This window comes from Ursus americanus, chromosome 33 (genome assembly GCF_024610735.1).
Source record: "Ursus americanus isolate L20-20 chromosome 33, mUrsAme1.1.p, whole genome shotgun sequence".
NCBI lineage: Eukaryota > Metazoa > Chordata > Mammalia > Carnivora > Ursidae > Ursus > Ursus americanus.
The window spans coordinates 10,053,690-10,067,589 of NC_142159.1; positions in this window are offsets into that span (position 1 = coordinate 10,053,690).

Below are 13,900 nucleotides of genomic sequence, written 5' to 3' on the forward strand. Positions count from 1 at the left end.
AAGAATGTAATCTTGCCATTTGCAATGAGGCGAGTGGAGCTAGAGGGTATTAAGCTAAGTGAAATAAGTCAGAGAAAGACAAATACCATATAATTTCACTCATATGTGGAATTTAGGAAACAAAACAGATGAACATAGGGGAGGGGAAAAGAAAAAGAGAGAGGGAAACAAACCATAAAAGACTCTTCACGATAGAGAACAAACGGAGGGTTGATGGGGGGAGGTGGATGGGGGATGGTCTAGATTGGTGATTGGATATTAAGGAGGGCACATATTATGATGAGCACTGGGTGTTGAATGTAGGTGATGAATCATGGACTTCTACTACAGAAACCAATATTGCACTGTATGTTAGCTAACTAGAATTTAAATAAAAAGTTGAAAAGAAAAAAAACCTTTATTTAAAAGGATGCTTTATAACTAAATTATAGGTGAAAACCAGTGGCACCTGCCACACATAGAAAATGAATATAAGCATAAAATACAACTATTTTTAAAAAGATTTTATTTATTTATTTTGAGAGAGAGAGAGAGAGAGAGAGAGAGAGAGAGAGAGCACGTGTGTATGGGTCCCTTCCCTTCTTTCCTCCCTTCCATGTGACTGTACCCTCACACACGCACGCGCATGAGCTGGGGGAGAGGCAGAGGCAGAGGGAGAGAATCTCTAGCAGACTCCAGGCTGAGCGTGGAGCCCCACTTGGGGCGTGATCCCAAGACCCTGAGATCCATGGGCGCCTGGGTGGCTCAGTCGGTTAAGTGTCTGACTTTGGTTCAGGTCCTGATTCCAGGGTCCTGGGATCGAGCCCAGCATCAGGCTCCCTGCCTAGTGGGGAGCCTGCTTCTCCCTCTCCCTCTCCCTCTCCCTCTCCCTCTCCCTCTCCCTCTCCCTCTGTTGCGCCCCCTGCCTGTCCTTTCTCTTACTCTCTCCCCTGTTCTCTGTCAAATAAATAAAATCTTAAAAAAAAAAAAAAAAGACCCTGTAATCCTGACCTAAGCTGAAACCAAGAGTCGGGTGCTTAACCAACTGAGCCACCCAGGCGCCCCAGGGGCCACCATTTTTATGTCTTAATTACTATAGTTACTGAAGTTTGTCCACCTCAGTGTCTGTCTTCCAGATCCTGGGGGCAATACCTGAATCTTAACCATCTACGTATCCACCATTTCTCACACAAGGTCTAGGGTTGAGATCCGTCTGTCTGCAAAGCTTACTGCTCCCCTGGGTGTAGCATCAGCAGACATGGTGACATATACATGCATTTGCTTTGAAAGGGTTTAAGGAGGCAGTTGCCAGCTCTGGGCCTGCGTGCTCTCCCACCTTGAAAGGCTACTTTCGCTTTGACCACTATTAAACACTCGCTTGCTCAAGAAGAAGAAGAAAAAACAAGACAGGGTTAAGGAGACTCTTGAGAGATAGACAGGGCAGGAATTTAATACACATTCTTCCAAAGTTCCATGTCCCTATTTGAAAAGAAATGTCAGGGGTTCTTCAGAAGATCAGAACATTGTGAAGCTGGGAGGGTCCAATCCCTTCATCTCACGAGGGGAAACATGGGACTCTGAAGGGCTAAGTGAGTGCAGAAGTCGCACAGCACAAAGTTGCAGTGGACACAGAGCTGGCTGCTCGCCTGTGTCTTTTTCTTCTTGGTGACAGGATTATGGGAAAAGCTGAGTTGTAATTTTTTTTTAAGATTTTATTTATTTATTTAAGAGAGAGAGTGCGAGCATGAGCAGGGGCAGAGGGAGAAGCAGGCTCCCCGCTGAGCAAGGAGCCCAATGAGGGACTTGATCCCAGGACCCTGGGATCATGACCTGAGCCAAAGGCAGATGCTTCACTGACTGAGCCTCCCAGGCGCCCCCGAGTTGTAATTCTTTTGATGAAACATCACCCATCAGGATTTCCAAGCCATCTGGTGTGTCGAGAAGGCTTCATCCTGCCCTGACCTCAGACGCACACCAGTGATCTCAGTTACAGGGTGTTGATGGAAGCGAGATGTGGTCTCTCACCGCAGCGAGATGACGCACAGACACCGAGTGGTAAGTGTAGGGCACAGTTGATGAGAACTGGGCATATTTATGCTCGTTTTCACTCATCAGTGTTATATTTGTCTTTGAGACCGAAGGCTACGGACAGATATAACAAAACCCTCTTGCAAAACACCTGGGTTTTGTGCAGACTTAGTGTTGCTGAAATACAAATCTTGCTTCCCTTGACAACCTGCTAGCAAGTCATTCTCCAGCCTACCCAGTCATCCATCCATCCATCCATCCATCCATCCATCCATCATCCATCCATCCATCCATCTATCCATCCATCCATCATCCATCCATCCATCCATCTATCCATCCATCCATCCATCCATCATCCATCCATCCATCCATCCATCCATCCATCCATCTATCCGTTCATCCAGCTATCCAAAAAAACACATATAGAGTACCTATTTTGGTCCAGTAACTATGCTAAGCACAGTTTTTATCCGTTGTTTTAAAGAAACCTCACACTCCCCACTGAAAGGTAGCTGATTTTATCCCCCTAGAAATGAATAAAATAAGGACTGAATAAGACAGTGGCTACCTCCCAGGTACTTGGTATAAAAGGAAAGGGACCTACTTTTTGTTGAGCCCAGATATTTGCTTGCCACTTCCATAAGTCTTATCTCAATGAGTCCTATAGCCTCTGTACAGAATTGATATCTTCATGCCCATTTGCAGATGAGGAAATTGAGGCTCAGAGGGGTCCCGTGATTTATAAGAGTGACTAAGTGGTGGAATAATATTCAAACTCAGACCTGCCTTAGTAAATATGGGTCCCTTCCCTTCTTTCCTCCCTTCCATGTGACTGTAGCCTCGCCCAAGTCCCTGTAAGCACTGTCCCAGCTTTGGTGCGTGCAGGGTTAGAGGTCTCTTGAGGGCAACAGCAGCTGGCGAGGGCCCCACCTTGCTGTTTCTAATTTTCTCTCTGAAGGCTTTTGTGCTCCCCATGCAGCCTAAAACCCAGGAAGCAGGGACTTTTTTCTGGGCTGAGACTCCTGTGGTCCGTTAGGGGTGCTGCTGCCGGTGGACGGTGTACATGAACGCTGTGTTTCAAAGAACTTCTGAAACCAGAGTGTCATTGTCACTAAAGTTAGAAGGTGCATTCAGCGGTCACCTGGATGCTGCCATCTCCGTAAGAGGAGGGAAAGGGGTGAACACTCGCCGCTGCTGACCACCTACTGTGTGCCAGGCACTGTAGGGAAACTTCACATCATCGCTTAGTTAGGATGAAACTGACTCTTCCCTCTGCCTGAATTACTTTTCTCCCCAGATTCTAGCTGTCTGGCTCACTCCCTCCCCTCCATCAAGACAGCTCAAATGTCCCCTTCTCAGTGAAGCCTGGTTTGACCACTTTATTTAAAGCAGAAGCTTAAAGGATGAAGTGATTCTTAAGGCCACGCAGTAAACAGCTGGGGCTGTCTGGCTCCGGAGGCCGTGCGCTTTTCATCCCAGCACACTGACGTCCTCTGTAGACCCCTTTCGCGACATGGACGGTGCCCGTCGGTGTATTCTCTGTATTTATAGGTCTGAGTCTGTCATTTTTTCTATTCATTCTATGAAGATTCCACTTATGAGAGGAATCATATGGTATTTGTCTTTCTCAGTCTGACTTATTTCTCTCTGCATAATACCCTCTAGGTCCAGCCGTGTTCTCGTGAATGGCAAGACCTCATCCTTTTTTAGGGCTGAGTAAGCATAGATCCTTTTTTCACCTGTATTTTGCTGGACCCCTCCCTTGGGCATTTTTCTGTCTGAATGCCTGTTATTTTCTGTCACCACCTTTCTTCAGTCTCACCCCCCATGACAGCTCAAGAGCACTCAGTAAGTATCTTTGACTTTTTGTCTGTATCCTTGGAAAATGTAGTGTTAGCCTCTTTAAATGTATTCATTTAAAATGTACATGAAAGGCACAATTCACGCAAGTTGGGCTACGGACCTCCTTCTGTGTCTCCTAATTGTCCCACTCAGCATCGTTCTTACAATTTAACCATGTGAAGTGAGCACATCGGGTTCACGGTTGCAAACATCTGCCTGGCCCTCCAGCGTGTGTGTCTACGTTTTACTTACCTGTTTCCCTGGTGGTGGACAGTTGGGTTGTCTTCCGCTCGCTTTTCTAGAAACAATGCTGTGAGGAGATCCTTCCAGATGCTCTCCTATGGACCAATGAGAATTTCTCTGGGATGTATACCCAGGTGCGACCTCCTAGGTCAGAGGCTTCACTCCTACATAATTGAACTTAGACCTGCCAAATCACTTCTGGAAGGGCTGCACCAGTCTACACTCGCACCCAGAGTTACAGGAGAGTTTCTATGTCTCCAAGTCCCCACCCGCACTTGGCATTGTCCCACTTTTAAATTGCTGGTAGGTGTTAAGTAAAATATTGTTTTTGGTTTGAATTCCTCTCAGATCATTCGCAGGTCTCTCATCATGTACTCATTAGCCATTGGAATTCAAATTCATTATCATTTCGACTCCAAAGCCTGCTCAGCATCACATAGTGGTTATTAAAGTGGCCTCTGGGGCCATGTGGCCAGAGTTCAAATTCACCTGGTCTGTGATTTTCAACTCTCTGAGCCTCTGTATCCTCAGCTGTAAAATGGGAATCATTTTACTGTTGACATAATAGGATGGTTTCGAGGATTTAAGATTTCTTAGAATAATGCCCAGCATGGAATAAGTACCCGTGAATGTGGTGACCTGTCTGGATAGATTGTGTCATTCTTCATGCAGGCCTTCTGTTCATTCCAGCTCATAACCCTGTTTCCTCACCCCTGCTCATAAAGTTTGTATTGTGTAACCCTGAATTTCCCTCAGAAATGTGAAACCATAAAAGAGAAAACAGAATGTAACTAGTCCGGCTTTCTTATTTAACTTCCCAGGTCATTCTAAAGGACTTTCAGAGAATGTTTCAAGAATTGTCACATGCATGAGTCAGGGGATTTTGGCATTCAGAAGGAAATGATGAATCAGTTCCTTAAAAGAAAGGGTGGGTCATGAAAGCACACTATTAACAGAGTGAAAAGGCAACCCACTGAATGAGAAATTATTTGCAAACCATATATCTGATAGGGGATTGATACGCAGAACATAGAAAGAGCTCCTACGACTCAACAATAAAAAACTAAAACTCAATTAAAAAATGGGCAAAGGACCGCGTAGACATTTTCCCAAAGAACGCAGACCAATGGCCAAGAAGCATAAGAAAATATGTTCAACCTCACTCCTGATTAGGGAAATGCAAATGAAAGCCACAGTGAGTTGAAAACAGGAAATAACAAGAGCCGGCAAGGCTTCGGAGGAATGAAACTCAGGTGCACTGCAGGGGGGAAGGGAAAATGGTGCAGCTACCGTGGAAAACGGTATGCAGTTCCTCAAAAACTTAAACACAGAATTACCACATGACCCAGTCATTCCAACTCTACCCAACTCTACCCCAAAGACGTGAAAGCAGGAACTCAACACTAAGGTTCATGGCAGCAATAGTCACAACAGCCAAAGGTGGGAGCAACCCAGGTATCCATGAGGGGTGAATGGGTAAACAAGAGGTGGTATATACATGCAATTGAATATGATTCAGCCTTAGAAGAGAAGGAAATTCTGACACATGCTACAACCTGAATGAACCTTGAAGACATTATGATGAATGAGAGAAGCTAGACACAAAGGACAGATATTTGTATGATTCCACTTAGAGGAGGTGCCTAGAGTAGTCAAAGTCATGGAGACAGTAAGTGGAGTGGTGAGCGCCATGGCTGAGGAAGTGAGGAATAAGTTATTGTGCAGCAGGTATGGCGTTTCAGTTGGGAAGATGGAAAAGTTCTAGAGATGGATGGTGTGGTTTACAACAACATGAATATAGTTCATGCCACTGAAGTGTGTACTTAAACACTGCTGGAATGGTAACTTTTATGTTACCACACACACGCGCACACACACACAGCCTTTTTTTAAAAAGGAGGACAGGGTTGGAAGAAGTGGGGTGAGAAGGGAGAAATTCTGCCTCCCAAAGTATCCTTTTTCATGGTAAGCCCATCTGTTCAAGGTGGGGCCGCCTGCCATTGATTCAACCAACTCTACTGGAGCTGCCGTGGGTGAGAGAGCTGAGTCAGGAACGCTCTGCACACGGGGACGTCCTCGGCGTGTGTGCCTGTCTGAGGCTGCCCAGTCCAGGGAAAAGAGAATGGGCGTCTTTCCTTCATTTCACCAACATTTACTGATTCCTTGCCAATAGGTAGCACTCGGCCATGGACTGTGAGCACAAATTAGAAAAAAAAAAAAATAATGAAGTCTCTGTCTTCACAGTTCAGCAAAGTGGCAGATGTGTTAAAAATGCAACAGAGCCTCATGTCTGCTGTGCCGTGGTCTGCTCCGGCCGGTTGTCGTGCTGGTAGCTCGAAATCAGCCCTGTTGGCAGTACTTCCACCACAGAAATGAACGAATGCCACAATTCTTTAGAACCACAGCTCTGTCACTGGCTCTGTGCTCCTGGGCAAATCACGTCACCTCCCCAGTCTCAGTTTCTTTCTCTGTAAAATGAATATAATAAATACCAGTTCCTTTCTCTTCCCTTTCCTCAGACGGGGATAATTTGACACTTGGGATGGGGCGTTGGTTGTTCTTGGATGACAGGGAGCCTGTGTAGACCCAGACAACCACTGACACCCCTCCCCACTCTCCTCAGTTGGCAGCAATGTCTCCCCGGGCTGCTGTTGTCCGGAGAAAGCGACTGTCCAGAAATAACTCCACAGGCACTTATTATGTACCCTGGGGAGAGGAAGGGGAAGACTAGAAAGGAAGGAGGCAGTTACTGCTCTCCACAGTTCATTGTTTCATTGTTTATGCTTGACCATATGACTGATCGTGGCTCCCAACATTATAGATGTCCCCCAACAACCTCAGCTACAGCAGCCCCCAAATCCAGTCAGCAGGCAAGATGCGGAAGGGGAAGAGCGCGGGCCTTGGAGTTAGATCTAGGTCTATCTCCGAGGGCTGTTATCACTAGCGGTTTGGTGTTAGGTAACTGAATGCCTATCTCTGAGCCTCAGTTTTCCCACCTGTAAAAAGGGAGATTGCGACGACTGCACAGATGTGTTAGAAGTCTCGCGGGAGGTAATGGAGAGAAAACCATTTGTAATCTGTCAGGGAGCCTTCCATGTGTCATCAGATGGGAGCAGCTAACTGGGGCAACACTGCTGGTTGCCTAGTATCTATCCCCTCCCTCTTCCAAGATAGAAGAACCCCTACTTTACTCGGAGTAACAAGGCATCTAGCTTAGAGATGACAGTTCTGATAGCCAGGGGTAGACTTGGGACTCATGAGAGGTTAAGTGAAAGGCTTGATAGATCTGGAAATGCTGCTTCAAGAGAGTTGACTCAGCTAAGGGATCCTTAGCCTCTCCCTCCTTCTTCCTCCTTGCCTGGAATTTGGTGCTGCTGCAGCCATCTTTAGCCCTGAAGGGACCTTGAAGCTAGAAACTATTTGCTGTGATGGTAGAAAGAATGATATAAGGAGCCTGGGGCCATGATATTGGAGGGGTACTATTCCCGCTGTCTGCTGTCTACCTCTGGACCACTTCTACGGGAGAAAGAAATACAATTCTCTCTTGTTTAAGTCTCTGTTATTTGGGGTTTTCCTTATACGCAGCCGAATCTGACGTACCGGAATATTGCTGGATGGAGCGCGGAAGACACCAATGGAGAGACGGTGCCTCTTACTGAGCACCTGCTATGGGCTCATAGGAGCTACACTCTTCTGTAGTTTCAGTCCTCTTGCTAGAGTTCTCAGAAGCACTGGTCCTTTCTTCTCAAAACTCTCTCATCGCCTGACTTCTGTGACCTCACATTTTTCCTGATGTTTGTGGAATTTCCTTAAAAAAATTTTTTTTTCATGTTTATTTGAGTGTAGTCGACACACAATGTTACATTAGTTTCAGGGGTCCAACTTCGTGACTTGACAAGTTTATACATCATGCTGTGCTCACCGCAAGTGTAGCTGCCGTCTGCCCTGTTACACTGCTTCTACGGTATCGTTGACTGTGTTCCTTATGCTGTGCGTTTCATTCCTGTCATTTATTCATTCTATAACTGGAAGCCCATATCTGCCACTCCCCTTCACCCATTTTGCCTACACCCCCACCCTCGGCAACCATCAGTTTGTGCTATTTATAGGTCTGATTATGCTTTTTGTTTATTTATTCACTAGGTTTTGTTCTTTTTTTTTTTTTAAGATTTTATTTATTTATTTGACAGAGAGACAGCCAGTGAGAGAGGGAACACAAGCAGGGGGAGCGGGAGAGGAAGAAGCAGGCTCCCAGCGGAGGAGCCTGATGTGGGGCTCGATCCCCGAACGCCGGGATCACGCTCTGAGCTGAAGGCAGACGCCCAACGATTGCGCCACCCAGGCGCCCCTAGGTTTTGTTCTTTAATCCACTCATTGTGGAATCAAATTCCATAATGAGGGGAATCATATGGTATTCGTTGTTCTCGGTCTGACTTATTTCACTCAGCATAATATCCTCTAGGTCCATCCATGCTGTCTCAAATGGCATGATCTCATTCTTTTTTATGGCCATGTAATAGTCCATCATATATATATGATGGGGTCTCTCTTGATTATCAAGTGACAGAAATCTTGACTTATGTGGGACAGAGGCAAAGGGAGAAGGTCTGCTCCCTATTTCTCTAGTCCTGCCTTCCATCAGATTTCTGTTGGTCCTTTTCCTCAAACTTGTCATGTTCTCTCTCGTTGTTTAATCATGGGTATTCTGTGCAGTTGGTGGATTACCTGTAACTCAACCCTCATACCCCCAGACACCCTTTTTCAGCCTCCTGGACTAGAGCATATTCTTTTTTTTTTTTTTTTTTTTTTTTAAGAAGCAGGCTCCCTGCTGAGCAAGGAGCCCGATGCAGGACTCAGTCCTAGGATTGTGTGATCATGACCTGAGCCGAAGGCAGACACTTAACCGACGGAGCCACCCAGGCGTCCCTGGACTAGATCATATTCTCCCCATATAAACTCTCATTGCATTCCATTACAAACATTATAGATGGTGTATTTCACCTAGATAGGGCTAGCTCAGTTCTAATTTTCCGTTTACTTGTATACGCAGTTGTTTAATACTTGTTCTCCCCAGCACAACCACTACGAGCTCGTAAGTTCCAGGGGAGAAAGGGCCTTGTCTGTGTCTGCTCACCATTAAATCCCTAGCACCTTGTTCTGTAGGCATTTACTGTCTCTTAAAACATGGATGCACAAGCTCGTTGTCGGATCTGGACACCGAGGCTCGTTCCAAGGTCATACAAGCAGCAGGGGGGTAGACTGCAAATCTGCCTCCTCAAACTGCCTTTTCTTTTTTTCACTCTAATGTCCTCCGAGATGGGGAAGGGTTGGGATTGTACCACACTGGGTGTACAGCTCTAGAAAACTTATCCAATTCCTGAAGTCTTTGGAAAGGGATCTGAAAAGAGTGACCGTTCACCTGAACTTTCAGGGGTGGGAGGAAGTTCTCCTTTTCCTTTTCTCTCATTTACATCTCTCTTTTCTTCCTCCCTTGCCTCTCCTTCCCTCCTTTCCTACTTTCGAAAATATGCCTGAGTTCCTGCTTACTGCCAGACCCTGTTCTGGAGGATGGTGACACAGAGATGAATCAACCACAGTCTCTCCCCTCAAATCTATGTCTGTCTGAGTTCTAGGTCAAGTCAATACATTTTAACCCAGTATATTTTCCTCCTCTCTAAAATGGGCATTTTCCTTACTACACTTGTCAGACTTTCTGGATGCAAGTAACTGAAACTAACTCTAGAATGGACATCAGATGGATCCCAGGATTGAAAGGAAAGCAGGATAACCGCCTCAGGGAACAGGACAGTGGGCAACTAAGGGAGCCAAGTCCATACTCTAGGAACTACCCTGTGAGATCAATGCCATGGGCACTGGCATTGCCACTGTCCCCATTGTGATTACTCCAGCTATCCCTCTGTCTCTGAGACTGTCCCTCAAGGTTCAAAGACCCATGCGGGAGCATCCCATGAACGAAGATTTGGTTGGTTACTTGACGAGACTCCAGCCACGTGGATGCAGGGGAAAGAGGTCATTGCTCCCTTTCAGGGAAGGATGGGAGTTAGCACTCAGAGCTCCTGACCCTGTTGCCCTCATTTCCCTATGGTTATTGGGTGGCACAAAGGCCAAAGGACCTCTTGAGAGGTCATCTATCCATCAAGTCCCTGGATGATAATCAGGGACTAAGTAGCAGGGCTGTGACCTGAATCTGAGTCTAGATGGTGGAGTCATCATTCAGGTTGTTACGAGCAGCAGAAACCCCCTCTGCCAATTTTCAGGGAATCTATTTCAGGGAATTTATCGGAAGGATGTGGGCAGGGCTCAAAGAATTTATGGGTAGCCGGAGAAGCAAGTTTGGGGACATCCAGGAACCGAAGGAGAGGTGGAGGGCCCCCGAGTAGCTTGCAGATACATTTATGCCCAAGTGCTGCTACCATCACCACCATGAATGACCTCCAACAAGATCTGCTAGCTTGGCCACACTGTCTCAAAATTCAAATTCGCAGGAGAAGGTGTTTGGTGAGATCAGTTTCCATCATGGCCCTGTCCTCCAGGGCAAGAAGAAGCATATGGCTCCTCTAGTGAAATGGATCATTTGGAGTTACTTTTCCATCAAGACCACAAAGGAAATTGATACATTGGAGGGAGGGCAGTGTGCCAGTTACCCAATACCGCCATGGCGGTGCAGAGTAGCCGATCCCATGCGTCAGAAGAGCAGTAAGCTCATGCATCTGGTTGTCAGCTAGGCAGCTCGGCTGCTTTTGATCGGACTTGTTCACATGTCTAGAGGTTTGTGGGCTGCTGGCTGATCTAGTCTGATCTTGGCTGGGAAGACAAGGACCTCTGGTTCTGCTCCTGCAGTAGGCTAGTTCTGGCATGTTTTCATGGGTAATGGTGGAGGCACAAGAGGGAGGGGCAAACCCTCACACAAGCTCTTTTTAAGCCCCAGCTTGTATCACATTTGCTAATATTCTATTGGCCAAAGCAAGTCACATGACTAAGGCCAGCATCAGAGAGAGCACTGCAAACTTTCATGGCAAAGGGGGTGAGAATTGGTGCCATTTTGGCAACCCACAGAGGGAACGGTGTGTGCCACTACAAGGGGCCAGTGGCTATGGCAGACATCGAATTCCAAGTTCTCATGTTCCACACCAACCAAAAATGCTTTTCTGTGGGATGGGCCTCTGTTCGCATTCCATGGTATCCCTAGAGCGTCAGATCTGCAAGAACAGGGAGTTTTGTCTGTCTTATTCACCATGTAACCCCACTGCCTAGAACAGCACCTGTTATGTATCAGGTGGTTGAATGAAATTACACTGTGAACTTACCTCATGTGAACTCACCACGGCTTTTCACTTTTGTGAGGAGCCCGCATGCTATGGAGGAAAGGAGCTAGATTGGAGACAAACCAACCTGGGTTAGAATCTGGGCTTCATCATTTACTTAGTAAATGGAAACTTGGGCAAATTCCCCATTCTTCCTGAGCCTCAGTTTCCTGTAGTGGAAATCTTTGGGGGTCCCCTCTCAGTGCAATCTTTCCATTTTCTGCTAATTATCCTTCCCATCTTTATACGTGTGATGTGATCAGGCTTCTAATATTATGTGACCCTGTACCCCTCCCTTGACCCTATCTCAGCTGATCCAGGGGTATGAATCTGACCCCAACATGGCCAATCGGAATCTCTTCTCCAGGAATTTGGAATTCCAGTTTTAAACTGGTTGGCCTCTTATATGGAGGAGATAGGAACTCAGGGGGGTGGCTATGGCCATTTTCCACTAGAGAGAGCTGGTCTATGGCAGGAGAGAGAAATAAAGCCCTCATTCCAGATTATTTCTTAGGCCCAGCCACCTGTCTGACAGCTAGGTAGGTAGCTAGGTAACCTTTGGTATAATGGTTTAGGGCATAGTGTCTTGTTTCAGACTACCTTGGTTCAGATTCTGGCTTTATCACTTACTAGCCATGTGACTAGGTATGGAGCTTCTCTATGCCCCGCTTCTCATCTGTAAAGTGGGAATGGTAGTAGTACCTACTTTATGGGGTTGCCATAATGATTAGATAAAAGTGCACAGAACAACGTCTAATATATAGTGAGCACGAAGTAAGCACTTCTTATCATTACACACATCCATGAATTTCAGGTCACCCCCTTTGATCCTTAAAATTAATCCCCTGCCTTTTTAGGAAAAGCTCACTTCAGTGGTTTGTTGATTCCAACGCAAAGAAGCTGAGTGAATATCTTTTTTCCCCCTGTGCAATGGGGAAAGTTGAGAATTTGAGTTCTTAGAGTGCTAGGGAGGGTTAAATGAGATGAGCAAAACCCTTGGCACACTGTAGGTGCTCAGTGTCTGCACGCTTCCCGTCCTTCCTACCACAGGCTTCAGCCATGTTCACTCACCTTGGCCAGATGGGGGCCAAGTGTGGGAGATGGTGCTCCTGGTGTGGGTGGTCTTGCTCACAGCTAGGTTTGGCCTCTGTCCAAGGTCAGTCTGATCTGCTCTGACAAAGTGCTTAGAACCACACGTCTTGATCCCTCATTCTGCACTCACAGGAGTGAATCCATGATCCTGAGGTGCCTTCCCTCAGGAAGACCTCATCTCTGGATGCACTCTAGATCTTCTCATTGCAGGCACAGCAGCCCTTGAGGGGAGGGGACAGAGAGCTGAGCCCAGTCTTCGTCATTTGTCCCCTGCTGGCACAATCCCTTTCCTGGTCCTTGGGAGATACAAAGGAAGGGAGAAAGGTATGCCACTGGCTTAGGAGGACAAAGGGAAGTGGCTTGGAGATGTGGACAGAAAATTCTTGATGCGTGTGATAATATTCTGGGGTGGAGAACAAGGCCATGATGGGGAGGTTTTCTTCCTCTGGGCTGGCTTCCTCAGCCTTCCAGCTCTTTCCTTTGAGGCCCCTTTTCTAAGCCCACCCAGCCCAGCCCCTGGGCCAAGCGCAGCAGAGGCAGGAGGTATGGGTAAGTAGGGTGGGAAGTTCTAGAGCTAGTTTTGTCTCCTGCGTCCGTTTGCCTTTGGACAGGCAGGAGGGGGATCCCCAGACATGAGGTAGCAGCTGTCATTGTCCCTTCCCTGCCCCTTCTCTCCTGTGAGGAAAACAGTTGTAGACTTGGGATAGTATTGGTAGATGATTCTGAGGACCCATAAATCTCTGGGTTGTTACCATATTGGCCCAGTCCTTGAATGGGATCCTGCCTCAGTTTCCCTACCTAGTTCTCCAGTGGCTCCATGAACATAGCTTCAGCCTTTTCATATTGCCTTCTTCTTAGCTGCACTAGTCAAGCATCTGCCAAGGCCACATCCCGTTTCCTACCTTTTCTTGGATCCCAAACTTGGGACTGCCTGACTTCCTATCTAGGATGTGTCCCCAGAGCTGGGTCACCCCCAAGACATCCTCTCCACATCCACCAGCTCTACGTTCCCCATGCCTGAGTTGATTGCAGTAATTATATTTTGAGTCTTTGTCAAAGAGACAACCTGGGGAGGGAGTGTGGGTTCTAGAATCAGACCCTCTGGGCTAGGATTCTGGGACCATTTTCACTAACTTGTATGACCTTGAGCTGGTCACCTCCCCTCTCTGAGTCTCAATTTCCACACCTGTCAAGGAGGCTAATGATCCCTTACTCATGAAATGACCTATCCATAGCCCCTAGTACGTCGTGAAGGCTTGAGAAATTGCCGTCTGCTGCCCCTCTTCCACATACCCCTGCAGAAGGGAAAGGAGTTCCGGATCATCATTACTCCCTAACTACTGAAGTCATCCCTTGCCTGAAGCTTTTCATAAACTTATCATCAGATCAAG